The sequence below is a fragment of the Pelobates fuscus genome, chromosome 3 (assembly GCF_036172605.1).
Source record: "Pelobates fuscus isolate aPelFus1 chromosome 3, aPelFus1.pri, whole genome shotgun sequence".
Taxonomy (NCBI): Eukaryota; Metazoa; Chordata; class Amphibia; order Anura; family Pelobatidae; genus Pelobates; species Pelobates fuscus.
In genome coordinates this window covers 392,571,120-392,577,844 of record NC_086319.1, presented here as the reverse complement: position 1 = coordinate 392,577,844, position 6,725 = coordinate 392,571,120, and the positions used below count along the sequence as shown (strand labels likewise).

The 6,725-nt window shown below is 39.3% G+C and overlaps 3 non-coding genes across 3 annotated transcripts; all 3 read right to left on the bottom strand.

Moving 5' to 3' along the window:
• Positions 1-843: 843 nt before the first annotated feature.
• On the bottom strand, positions 844-915 carry TRNAE-UUC (transfer RNA glutamic acid (anticodon UUC)). The gene has a single exon. It is a non-coding gene; the product is annotated as a tRNA-Glu (tRNA).
• A 3,713-nt stretch (positions 916-4,628) lies between these two features.
• TRNAE-UUC (transfer RNA glutamic acid (anticodon UUC)) lies at positions 4,629-4,700 on the bottom strand. The gene has a single exon. It is a non-coding gene; the product is annotated as a tRNA-Glu (tRNA).
• Positions 4,701-5,889: 1,189 nt separating this feature from the next.
• On the bottom strand, positions 5,890-5,961 carry TRNAE-UUC (transfer RNA glutamic acid (anticodon UUC)). Its single transcript has one exon. It is a non-coding gene; the product is annotated as a tRNA-Glu (tRNA).
• Between the last annotated feature and the right edge of the window lie 764 nt (positions 5,962-6,725).

Sequence of the window (6,725 nt, the reverse complement as noted above, 5' to 3'; positions counted from 1 at the left end):
GCTGCTTTAGGTCAAGAAAAGAAAGCCACCAAGCATTATGTTCTACCACCTGAGTGAAAAATCAAGAAGCACCTTAAGCAATACGCCAAATGAAAACCCTTGCCATGCCTGGTTAAATGGTAAATCGTTTAGCTTCTCTGGAGAATCTTTTGATTGACTGATTTTCCCATATAATGAAATGCTGGCATTTTTGGAGACCTTTTGGCACCTTTGCCGTCATGTTCCTTGTGTCCAAAAGATACTTGGGAGTAAAATCTATCACCGAAAAGAAAGGTTTTGGCAACCTTGTGGAAGCTAAAAGCACCCGTTCTAAAGTGCTCTTGGAGGAAGTAAGTTTTTGCAAAGGTGGCGTGGCCTTCTTTGATATCAGCAATATGCCTTAAAAGGGTTTAAACGAGTAAAACTATTAGAGCGTCAGTGTCTTGATGTTAATGCAAGGTGCATTGAATCTAATTTTTTGACATGTTTGCAAGACATGACTTCATTGGAAGGTCCTGGATTGGTAAAAAACTAATCTATCTGCATATAATCCTCAAGGGACGCTTTCTTGTGCTTTAGGCCGAAGCGACAATTTCCATTTCAAGCAAAAGTCATTTTTTCCCTGCCAAATAATAAAAAATTTTCATTGAATGTTGATGTGTTCTTTAGAAAAGTCCTGTTCTGTGCACATAAAATGTAACGTGTAGTAAATTCTCTCATCCAGGATGTATTGGAATACGATGTTTATTTCTATAATCTGACTAGGAGCAATCTTCAATCCAGTGCGGATAGAATAGTAAACCGGAGACATTAACTTATATGGGTGAGATTAAAATGTGACTAAAGAAGAAAAGCTAAGGACAATTCCCATACCGGGAGTCGAACCCGGGCCACCTGGGTGAAAACCAGGAATCCTAACCGCTAGACCATATGGGAAGCTCTGTCACCTTTTTTCTAGAGTGGGTAACACAAGACAGCCAAAAGTTCTTGGCATTTTGAAAGGTTTCCTAAAATGATTTGTTTTCACCTCTATGTCTGAAAAAACAGGAATCCTAAATGCCAGACCAAGTGAAAAGCTTAACTTATTTTGACACGGATCGGTTGACATAAGGAGAAGGTTGCCTGAAGATTATGCAAGAAAAGGAAGCTCTTGCAAAAAGGCATTATCCTCTTTGGAGCGGGGTTAAACATTGAGCTATGTTTGGGAGCTCACAAACTCCACACTTCGCAAGATTCTTCATACATCTTCTGGAATAAATATATCACAGCACTGCATTGATAGGCTGCTTTAGGTCAAGAAAAGAAAGCCACCAAGCATGATGTTCTACCACCTGAGTGAAAAATCAAGAAGAACCTTAAGCAATACGCCAAATGCAAGCCCTTGCCATGCCTGGTTAAATGGTAAATCGTTTAGCTTCTCTGGAGAATCTTTTGATTGACTGATTTTCCCATATAATGAAATCCTGGCATTTTTGGAGACCTTTTGGCACCTTTGCCGTCATGTTCCTTGTGTCCAAAAGATACTTGGGAGTAAAATCTGTCACCGAAAAGAAAGGTTTTGGCAACCTTGCGGAAGCTAAAAGTACCCGTTCTAAAGTGCTCTTGGAGGAAGTAAGTTTTTGCAAAGGTGGCGTGGCCTTCTTTGATATCAGCAATATGCCTTAAAAGGGTTTAAACGAGTAAAACTATTAGAGCGTCAGTGTCTTGATGTTAATGCAAGGTGCATTGAATCTAATTTTTTGACATGTTTGCAAGACATGACTTCATTGGAAGGTCCTGGATTGGTAAAAAACTAATCTATCTGCATATAATCCTCAAGGGACGCTTTCTTGTGCTTTAGGCAGAAGCGACAATTTCCATTTCAAGCTAAAGTCATTTTTTCCCTGCCAAATAATAACATTTTGTTTATTGAATGTTGATGTGTTCTTTAGAAAAGTCCTGTTCTGTGCACATAAAATGTTACGTGTAGTAAATTCTCTCATCCAGGATGTATTGGAATACGATGTTTATTTCTATAATCTGACTAGGAGCAATCTTCAATCCAGTGCGGATAGAATAGTAAACCAGAGACATTAACTTATATTGGTGAGATTAAAAGGTGATTAAAGAAGAAAAGCTAAGGACAATTCCCATACCGGGAGTCGAACACGGGCCGCCTGGGTGAAAACCAGGAATCCTAACCGCTAGACCATATGGGAAGCTCTGTCACCCTTTCTCTAGAGTGGGTAACACAAGACAACCAAAAGTTCTTGGCATTTTGAAAGGTTTCCTAAAATGATTTGTTTTCACCTCTATGTCTGAAAAAACAGGAATCCTAAATGCCAGACCAAGTGAAAAGCTTAACTTATTTTGACACGGATCGGTTGACATAAGGAGAAGGTTGCCTGAAGATTATGCAAGAAAAGGAAGCTCTTGCAAAAAGACATTATCCTCTTTGGAGCGGGGTTAAACATTGAGCTATGTTTGGGAGCTCACAAACTCCACACTTCGCAAGATTCTTCATACATCTTCTGGAATAAATATATCACAGCACTGCATTGATAGGCTGCTTTAGGTCAAGAAAAGAAAGCCACCAAGCATTATGTTCTACCACCTGAGTGAAAAATCAAGAAGCACCTTAAGCAATACGCCAAATGAAAACCCTTGCCATGCCTGGTTAAATGGTAAATCGTTTAGCTTCTCTGGAGAATCTTTTGATTGACTGATTTTCCCATATAATGAAATGCTGGCATTTTTGGAGACCTTTTGGCACCTTTGCCGTCATGTTCCTTGTGTCCAAAAGATACTTGGGAGTAAAATCTATCACCGAAAAGAAAGGTTTTGGCAACCTTGTGGAAGCTAAAAGCACCCGTTCTAAAGTGCTCTTGGAGGAAGTAAGTTTTTGCAAAGGTGGCGTGGCCTTCTTTGATATCAGCAATATGCCTTAAAAGGGTTTAAACGAGTAAAACTATTAGAGCGTCAGTGTCTTGATGTTAATGCAAGGTGCATTGAATCTAATTTTTTGACATGTTTGCAAGACATGACTTAATTGGAAGGTCCTGGATTGGTAAAAAACTAATCTATCTGCATATAATCCTCAAGGGACGCTTTCTTTTGCTTTAGGCAGAAGCGACAATTTCCATTTCAAGCAAAAGTCATTTTTTCCCTGCCAAATAATAAAATTTTGTTTATTGAATGTTGATGTGTTCTTTAGAAAAGTCCTGTTCTGTGCACATAAAATGTTACGTGTAGTAAATTCTCTCATCCAGGATGTATTGGAATACGATGTTTATTTCTATAATCTGACTAGGAGCAATCTTCAATCCAGTGCGGATAGAATAGTAAACCGGAGACATTAACTTATATGGGTGAGATTAAAAGGTGATTAAAGAAGAAAAGCTAAGGACAATTCCCATACCGGGAGTCGAACCCGGGTCGCGTGGGTGAAAACCAGGAATCCTAACCGCTAGACCATATGGGAAGCTCTGTCACTTTTTCTCTAGAGTGGGTAACACAAGACAACCAAAAGTTCTTGGCATTTTGAAAGGTTTCCTAAAATGATTTGTTTTCACCTCTATGTCTGAAAAAACAGGAATCCTAAATGCCAGACCAAGTGAAAAGCTTAACTTATTTTGACACGGATCGGTTGACATAAGGAGAAGGTTGCCTGAAGATTATGCAAGAAAAGGAAGCTCTTGCAAAAAGGCATTATCCTCTTTGGAGCGGGGTTAAACATTGAGCTATGTTTGGGAGCTCACAAACTCCACACTTCGCAAGATTCTTCATACATCTTCTGGAATAAATATATCACAGCACTGCATTGATAGGCTGCTTTAGGTCAAGAAAAGAAAGCCACCAAGCATGATGTTCTACCACCTGAGTGAAAAATCAAGAAGAACCTTAAGCAATACGCCAAATGCAAGCCCTTGCCATGCCTGGTTAAATGGTAAATCGTTTAGCTTCTCTGGAGAATCTTTTGATTGACTGATTTTCCCATATAATGAAATCCTGGCATTTTTGGAGACCTTTTGGCACCTTTGCCGTAATGTTCCTTGTGTCCAAAAGATACTTGGGAGTAAAATCTGTCACCGAAAAGAAAGGTTTTGGCAACCTTGCGGAAGCTAAAAGTACCCGTTCTAAAGTGCTCTTGGAGGAAGTAAGTTTTTGCAAAGGTGGCGTGGCCTTCTTTGATATCAGCAATATGCCTTAAAAGGGTTTAAACGAGTAAAACTATTAGAGCGTCAGTGTCTTGATGTTAATGCAAGGTGCATTGAATCTAATTTTTTGACATGTTTGCAAGACATGACTTCATTGGAAGGTCCTGGATTGGTAAAAAACTAATCTATCTGCATATAATCCTCAAGGGACGCTTTCTTGTGCTTTAGGCAGAAGCGACAATTTCCATTTCAAGCAAAAGTCATTTTTTCCCTGCCAAATAATAAAAAATTTTTATTGAATGTTGATGTGTTCTTTAGAAAAGTCCTGTTCTGTGCACATAAAATGTTACGTGTAGTAAATTCTCTCATCCAGGATGTATTGGAATACGATGTTTATTTCTATAATCTGACTAGGAGCAATCTTCAATCCAGTGCGGATAGAATAGTAAACCGGAGACATTAACTTATATGGGTGAGATTAAAATGTGATTAAAGATGAAAAGCTAAGGACAATTCCCATACCGGGAGTCGAACCCGGGCCGCCTGGGTGAAAACCAGGAATCCTAACCGCTAGACCATATGGGAAGCTCTGTCACCTTTTCTCTAGAGTGGGTAACACAAGACAACCAAAAGTTCTTGGCATTTTGAAAGGTTTCCTAAAATGATTTGTTTTCACCTCTATGTCTGAAAAAACAGGAATCCTAAATGCCAGACCAAGTGAAAAGCTTAACTTATTTTGACACGGATCGGTTGACATAAGGAGAAGGTTGCCTGAAGATTATGCAAGAAAAGGAAGCTCTTGCAAAAAGGCATTATCCTCTTTGGAGCGGGGTTAAACATTGAGCTATGTTTGGGAGCTCACAAACTCCACACTTCGCAAGATTCTTCATACATCTTCTGGAATAAATATATCACAGCACTGCATTGATAGGCTGCTTTAGGTCAAGAAAAGAAAGCCACCAAGCATGATGTTCTACCACCTGAGTGAAAAATCAAGAAGAACCTTAAGCAATACGCCAAATGCAAGCCCTTGCCATGCCTGGTTAAATGGTAAATCGTTTAGCTTCTCTGGAGAATCTTTTGATTGACTGATTTTCCCATATAATGAAATCCTGGCATTTTTGGAGACCTTTTGGCACCTTTGCCGTAATGTTCCTTGTGTCCAAAAGATACTTGGGAGTAAAATCTGTCACCGAAAAGAAAGGTTTTGGCAACCTTGCGGAAGCTAAAAGTACCCGTTCTAAAGTGCTCTTGGAGGAAGTAAGTTTTTGCAAAGGTGGCGTGGCCTTCTTTGATATCAGCAATATGCCTTAAAAGGGTTTAAACGAGTAAAACTATTAGAGCGTCAGTGTCTTGATGTTAATGCAAGGTGCATTGAATCTAATTTTTTGACATGTTTGCAAGACATGACTTCATTGGAAGGTCCTGGATTGGTAAAAAACTAATCTATCTGCATATAATCCTCAAGGGACGCTTTCTTGTGCTTTAGGCAGAAGCGACAATTTCCATTTCAAGCAAAAGTCATTTTTTCCCTGCCAAATAATAAAAAATTTTTATTGAATGTTGATGTGTTCTTTAGAAAAGTCCTGTTCTGTGCACATAAAATGTTACGTGTAGTAAATTCTCTCATCCAGGATGTATTGGAATACGATGTTTATTTCTATAATCTGACTAGGAGCAATCTTCAATCCAGTGCGGATAGAATAGTAAACCGGAGACATTAACTTATATGGGTGAGATTAAAATGTGATTAAAGATGAAAAGCTAAGGACAATTCCCATACCGGGAGTCGAACCCGGGCCGCCTGGGTGAAAACCAGGAATCCTAACCGCTAGACCATATGGGAAGCTCTGTCACCTTTTCTCTAGAGTGGGTAACACAAGACAACCAAAAGTTCTTGGCATTTTGAAAGGTTTCCTAAAATGATTTGTTTTCACCTCTATGTCTGAAAAAACAGGAATCCTAAATGCCAGACCAAGTGAAAAGCTTAACTTATTTTGACACGGATCGGTTGACATAAGGAGAAGGTTGCCTGAAGATTATGCAAGAAAAGGAAGCTCTTGCAAAAAGGCATTATCCTCTTTGGAGCGGGGTTAAACATTGAGCTATGTTTGGGAGCTCACAAACTCCACACTTCGCAAGATTCTTCATACATCTTCTGGAATAAATATATCACAGCACTGCATTGATAGGCTGCTTTAGGTCAAGAAAAGAAAGCCACCAAGCATGATGTTCTACCACCTGAGTGAAAAATCAAGAAGAACCTTAAGCAATACGCCAAATGCAAGCCCTTGCCATGCCTGGTTAAATGGTAAATCGTTTAGCTTCTCTGGAGAATCTTTTGATTGACTGATTTTCCCATATAATGAAATCTTGGCATTTTTGGAGACCTTTTGGCACCTTTGCCGTCATGTTCCTTGTGTCCAAAAGATACTTGGGAGTAAAATCTGTCACCGAAAAGAAAGGTTTTGGCAACCTTGCGGAAGCTAAAAGTACCCGTTCTAAAGTGCTCTTGGAGGAAGTAAGTTTTTGCAAAGGTGGCGTGGCCTTCTTTGATATCAGCAATATGCCTTAAAAGGGTTTAAACGAGTAAAACTATTAGAGCGTCAG